The sequence below is a fragment of the Garra rufa genome, chromosome 24 (genome assembly GCF_049309525.1).
Source record: "Garra rufa chromosome 24, GarRuf1.0, whole genome shotgun sequence".
Classification (NCBI taxonomy): Eukaryota; Metazoa; Chordata; class Actinopteri; order Cypriniformes; family Cyprinidae; genus Garra; species Garra rufa.
The window spans coordinates 12,087,381-12,094,291 of record NC_133384.1 but is presented as its reverse complement, the minus strand read 5'-3'; positions in this window follow the sequence as shown (position 1 = coordinate 12,094,291).

Here is a 6,911-nt window from a genome sequence, read left to right as displayed (position 1 = left end):
GGCCTAGCAGGACCCTAAGAGAAGGAAGAAAAAAAAAAACAACTGAATCAAAAATAACAAGAAAAAGGAAAGTGAAACAAAAAATGTTAAATGAGAATGGTCATACCTATCATGAAATAAAAGATTCTCCCTTATTGTGTGTTTTGTTTGAACATTCTTTAGAACTAAACGTACCACCAATAATAAAATACCCTTTTACTGTCACATCTAACAGTCTAAAATAAACTGTGATGTGAACTTGGTGGTCATGCTGTTGCATTATATGGCAGTAAGTGGTCACACTGTGAACCTGTGATTAAATTAACAATATAACTGACACAGAGGCAGGAAAATAAGATGAAAATTGTTCTCTCACAAAATGATTGTGTTCCCCCTAAATCATGGTGTGCATCCTCTAGGGGTCGCTATGGGGAATGCCATCAGCGTGACTCATGTCTGAAGCATACATACAAAAACGACAATAGTGTTGGCCAGCAACAGCCTATGACGTCACTTTCGGCGCAACTCGTCACTACCAGTGTGACCATAGTATAAAAGGACACAACATTCGCTTCTTCATCTGAATCTTATGTCCGAAGCATGGCAAAGAGCCTAGAGGACGCAGTGTCTTGTTCCCTATCTCAGGGAACCATGGTTACATACGTTACCAGAGAAGTTTCTTCTAGAGGAAGCATCAAGCGGCCTCTTCTAGGGGTTGCTATGGGGAACGGTTATACCCATGTTGCCATGCTGATAAAAGGCGAGCACTAAGTACCAATTCTTTTAAACTTAAGGGAATTGCCCCTGAGACATTAGTGAAGGCTGTCAGTGACATTATCCCCTTCGGACAAAGGCCTAAACTGTTACCCAAAACTTACCTGCAAGGGGTCAGAAAGCTGGACCCACGGTAGAGCTCAAGGCTTGAAATCAAGGAGACTCCTTCAGGGGGAAATGGCTAAGCACCTAGGCTAACCTAGGCTGGCCTGTCATGCACGCTCTACCGCTAAGTCTGTTCTCACAGAAAATGGGTAGCAGACCTGTTTAAGGAAACATAGGTAGAATGGGGCCCAGGTAGCCAGGGCTTTAAACCAACTCAAGAATGGTAATGAAGTCTAGTGCGTAACCCATATCATAGAGGATTTAGATACCAAGCTGTAATGGAGGCCCTAGGCAGGCGAAGGCAGATAAAAGGGCTACTCTTTTTTTTTTTTTTTTCTCACTTACAGCCTTAGCAGGGGAGGCAGCACTGGCCCATTGGCCATGTTTACTTCCATTTTCTCTCTTTCTTCTCTAAATTTGGAGATCTTTTTCAGTTCCTTTTACATGTTTACCTCTCACAAATAGCTGGCTCATTCCTGTCATTGGTCATGGGCACTTTTGAAGCAAAAACCAGATGTAAAATCTACTTAACTCAACTTAACTCTCAATTTCTAATTTCACAAATGAGTCACTGGTATATGTTGATAAGCACTGCAGATCTTAAGAATATTGCAAAATTGTTAATAATGATCTGACACATAAAATTACTTTTGATGGTGTAATACAATGTAGTCATATTAATTCACACACACACACACACACACACACACACACACATACACACACACACACACACACACACACACACACACACACACACACACACACACACACACACACATATAATATGTATGTAATTGATTTAATTTAATTTAGATGTTTACACATGAACTACATTTTTGCTTAACAAATCATTTGTACGACGTGTAATTTAAATTTGTGGGAACAATGTCCTTAGATAACAGGGCTACAAATGTGGTCTTGGGCTGTAAAAGTCTTACATCTGAAAACATCCTCCATGTCATACACAAGGGGGTTTCAGTACCAAAACCTGATTTGACAGTTTCACTAATCAGGTACCAAGTTATGTTATTTTCTGCGAAGGAACCTGAGATGATACTATGAAGTTGAGGTGCCGTGCCCACGGGTTTGTCGTTTTTCTTTCTCAGTTTAGACCACAGTAACGCAGAACGAAACAGCCATCTCCAGGACCAGGCAGCGAGTCTGGGAAAGTGTTCTCACAGGATGTGACACATACAGAGATAATAGCAGTGTGTGAGACAAAAGGAATCACCTGTGATCAACTGTGAGAATAAACACCCTGAGGAAACATTAAAAACTTTACATTCACTCACAAACATCAACGTTTTATGTGTTTTTCTTTGAGAAACAGTACATGGGCTAGGTGAACGCTAAGCTAGTATACTTAATGTTATATTTGAACATTTATATAGGGTATAGGGTAAGCTAACAGATTAATCAGCAGGTGGAATGCTCAGTAAGGATGTGGAGTGGTATAACATTTATGTTAGGTATAAGTTAAGCTAGCAGGGTAATGAGCTAGGCTGAGTTGTTACACTTATGTTAGAATCAGGTTACCTGGACCTGTGAGAAAACTCCTTTTGAAACTGATTTTAGTCGTTATGGCACATTTTATTCTATACTTAACTTGAAAACCCAGTCAAACTGAATGCTTCCAATGACTCATCTAATTACTAGACCCGATGTTCAGTTCAGCACAGGGCATAACCACAAACTGACTAAGGCAAAACAACAGCCTCCAACAACTGTTTTAAGACCTGAGCTATGAAAACACTAAATATTTGTTAACCACTGGTCTCCTGTTCCTACTAGTCTTCTTTAAAGAAGTGCAGCATTTAAAATAACATACCACCTACACTGAACCCTAAACTTATCCTAACTGATATTAAAATGATTTTGCTGAAGCAGCTATGCCATTTTAGATGCTTTCCACAAGACTTTGATCTCTTTTATCATGTTTCACAAGACTTGTACCCAAGCGCTTTTCATTGCAAGTACAGTACTGTACCAGGTAAGTTGCCATACAGGTTTACTACATCAGAAAAGCCATATATATGGAGCTGATTATGTGATGCAAATATTAAGATGTATTAGTTTACAAATCATGCACTAAGGTTTTGTGGTCATAGTATTGTTCAAGAAACCACATAAAAAGAAGTCTTGCAGGATGGCCTTTGCTTGTCTGCCCTTCAATCAAAATATGTGTAACCAAGAATAGAAGTATTGATGTACTATAAAAAAAAAAATAGTATAAATAACAGTATAAATCAGAGGTAAATTTAGTTTTTTTTTTTTTTTTTTTTTTTTAGTAGTTAGGGTTAGGGTTAGTAATTTTATCCATTAAACATTCATTGTAAGTAATACATGGCTTATTTATTTAGCAGACCAGTTATAGAAGTGGCTCTCTGTAGTCAACATCGCCCTGCAAACATGTCTTTGTGTGGCTCATGCTGGCTTTTTGTGGGCACTGCGGGCTAAGGCCAGCCCACACCAAACCTAAAGAGGCCCAGTGCGGGCTTGCTCAAGTCGGGGTCACAGCCTTGGGCTCACTGCAGTCTCTCTGTGAGTAGTCCACTTTAATCCCATGATGTCCACGTTAATCCCATGATGGCCCAGTGTGAGCCAGCTCGTTCGGCCCAGAGCAACTTTTAAACCTTTGAGTCCATGCAGGTTTTGTGTAGGCAGCCCTGTAATGCAACTAGGGGAATACTAACAACATTGACTGGGCATTCTTTAGCCACTCAGTTGAACTGGAATAGCTCAAACCAAAGAGACCATGTCAGATCTTTGTTTCATATAGGCCAGGGATCCTCAAATCTGGTTCGTGAGATCCACATTCCTGCAGAGTTTAGCTTTACCCTAATCAAACACACCTGAGCATGCTAATCAATGTTTTTAGGATCATTAGAAAATCACAGAATTAGAATCAGGAAGAGCTTTATTGCCAAGTGTGTTCACACTGACAAGGAATTTGTCTTGGTGTTAGGTGCTTCCAGTACAGAAAGTACAAACATAGTGCAGACATAAATAAAGTTAAGGTAATTAAAAACACTAATATTAAAAAAAGAATATACAATAAATTATATAAGTAACAGTGGTAATAAAAATATACAGAAAAAAAAAAGATGTCCATAGACAGAACTATTAATGTGCATATGTGCTATATACTGAAGAAGGTTTGTTGAGTTGTTTACAGATGACCAGTTAAGTGTGCTTCAGGTGGGATATGGCTTGGGGGGAAAAAACTGTTCTTGTGTCTGGCTGTTTTGGTGCACAAGAGGCAGGTGCTTGATCAAAGTTGGAGCTAAACTCTTAAGAGCCAGATTTGAGGATCCCTGATATAGGCCTATTTGCTTTTCAGAGGCTGATTGAAAATTCTCCTTTAACTCAAGTCTTCCTGATTCTGAATTTGAGAGTGAGATAAAGGGTGATTTCGGGATTCAAGTGTCTGCTAGTTGAGAGACTTTGGGGGAAGAGTGAGCTTTGCCAATGAATACTTCGGGTACTTGAGGTGCCATGCCCATGGGTTTGTTGTTTTTCTTTCTCAGTTTAGATCACAGTAACACAGAACAAAACAGCCTGCCCATGCAGGGTCAGCGCTAAGTGAGCAAAGTCTCAGTGGCCCTGCGCTGGGAGCCCTTAGGCTAGCCCAAGGCTGGTTTGCAGGGTCTGCTTTTGTAAGTTACATTTAACCAATGTCAACCTTTGGTACCCAACAACAGAATTTAGCTTCAAAATGTAGAAAATGTATTCAGTTAATTCAAGTTAGAGGAAAGATAAATACATTCACTGCTAACCAAACAACTAAAGTAACTAAACAACCAAAGTAACTGAAATTCTACCACACTATACAACAAAACACTTTCTAACCGCATTAGTCACGAAAGCATCCCTAATCACAAGACCTCGCTGTGAAGCCACTGTTTCAACAACTAAAACTAAGATGTTTTTGTTGACTTAAAATTCCCCTGGAGTTTTAGGGGCTTTTGGTGCAGTACAGGGAACTCTACCGAACACAACCAATAATACTGGTCAGTATTTGTAAATACAGTAGAAACAACCAAACAACCAAAGATTTTTAGTTATCCCTTTGTTTTCTGGAATCTACTGGCACTCAGAAAATAAAATTGAATAGCACAGCAGCAATAAACCACTCCCTGGTGAAAAAAAACTGCATTTGCTGGTTAGGTAGATTTGATGCTGGTCCTTAGCTGGTTTATGCTGGTCATGTGCTGGTCAAGGACCAGCATAAACCAGCATCAAAACCTACCTAACCAGCATCTTAGCATCAAAACCTACCTAACCAGCATATGCTGTTTTTTTCAACAGGACTTCCTGTTTTTTGTTTGTGTTCTGTGCTGAGATTTGTTTTGTTTGATTTTTTAATTGATTTAATGATAATAACACATATTGGATGTTTTTACTTGGTAATGAGTAATATGATTGGCATGTTAAGTTTGAAACAAACATAAGTTAAAACCGTTTACATAGATGTGCATGTTTTTTATTTAAAAGTTGTAGTTTTCAGGGATGGGCAGTATTTCAAATAAATGTATTTGAAATACAAAATACTATTTTGTATTTAAATACATTTAATCTTGGTATTTTTGTATTTTTAAAATGGTTCGGGCCATTCCCGAGCTTGGAGCCCTTCCCCGGACAGCACGCCAAATATGCATTACTATACGCCCGCTAATTATATGTAAGTGTGAACTCGTGAAATGTTGGTTAAACATACCCACTTCTGAGCAATATAAAACATGTAACAGGCAAATAAAAATACAGTCACAGGTATTTATTGCACAAACTGACTAAAAAATACAGTATAAAAGTATTACAAACAAGTCCTGTTGCCTTACATTCTTATGTCTTATTTACTTGGAATATTAATACTTTTTGAATAAATTATGTTTTATGGTGTTTCAAGGTTCAGGAGAAGAACGATCAGATAATCAACCAATTCGACACAGGTGGAGCTTGTTTAAGTTAATCATCTTAACTAGCATAATACATATAAATATACAGCCAACTTACCTCTGCCCCACGACAGTTTTCTGGCATTGCCTGATTGCTACCATGTCTGAGATCAAGCTATTCCTTCCGATCACAAGCTGGATGCTCCAGCAGAAGTCACCGACTCAAACGTGCCACCTTCTCAAACCATTGGCTCTAAGGCGCTTCCCTCACAAGCTACTGGCTCAAAGTTGCCTCCTTCTCAGCCAAGTTCTGCCGCCAAGCCCCAGGCCTCGGTGTGTGGGCGTCGGGCCACAAGATCAGCTGCTTACACGCCGAAGACTTCATTCACCTCCACCAACAAGACAACCATCGCAATCCTCAGCATCTTCTTACACCTCGGCTTCACCATCTATCCCTCCCATCAGAAAATGGACCGTTGCAGGAACGTAACACCGTGTCTACACCAGACGCGAGTGGTGTGACACAATGTGACAAACTACAGTTCATGAGTTCACACTTACATAGAACTTTAACAAAGTTAAAGTTGTAATGACAGTATCTCGTCCATGCAAGACATAGCCAGTGCCTTAACAGCTTATTACTAATTACTATTAATATTATTACTAACCCTAAAATTATTTTACCCTGAATTCATATAATTTACATGCAAAATATTTCAGGGTCAGTGCAAAAAAAAAAAGTGGGTTCAGTTTAAACCTTTGAACTAATACAGATAAACACCAATGCTCATACAAACCTATACATACAGTCCCATGAATACCCATGCACTCATATTATAAATCAGGAGAGCACTGGGTTACTTAAAGGCAGACAGTGGCTTTGAGAGTTTCACTATAAACATTTACTATCAAGGAGTTTACCACTGGCTACTCTTTTTAACAAACCATAAATACTCAAAAGGCAAACTTTGGGGAACTTTGATGAAAAACACCTTGCATCTCTGTCTGTTGTTGTATAGTCAGGATCACCGTACTATAGAATTACCCTTTACAATACAATACAATACAAAAAAAAAAAAAAAACTTCTGAAACATAACAGCCATCATGTTTTCACAAAGTTTTGGAACTTTAACCAGGTAGATTTGAAGTGTCGG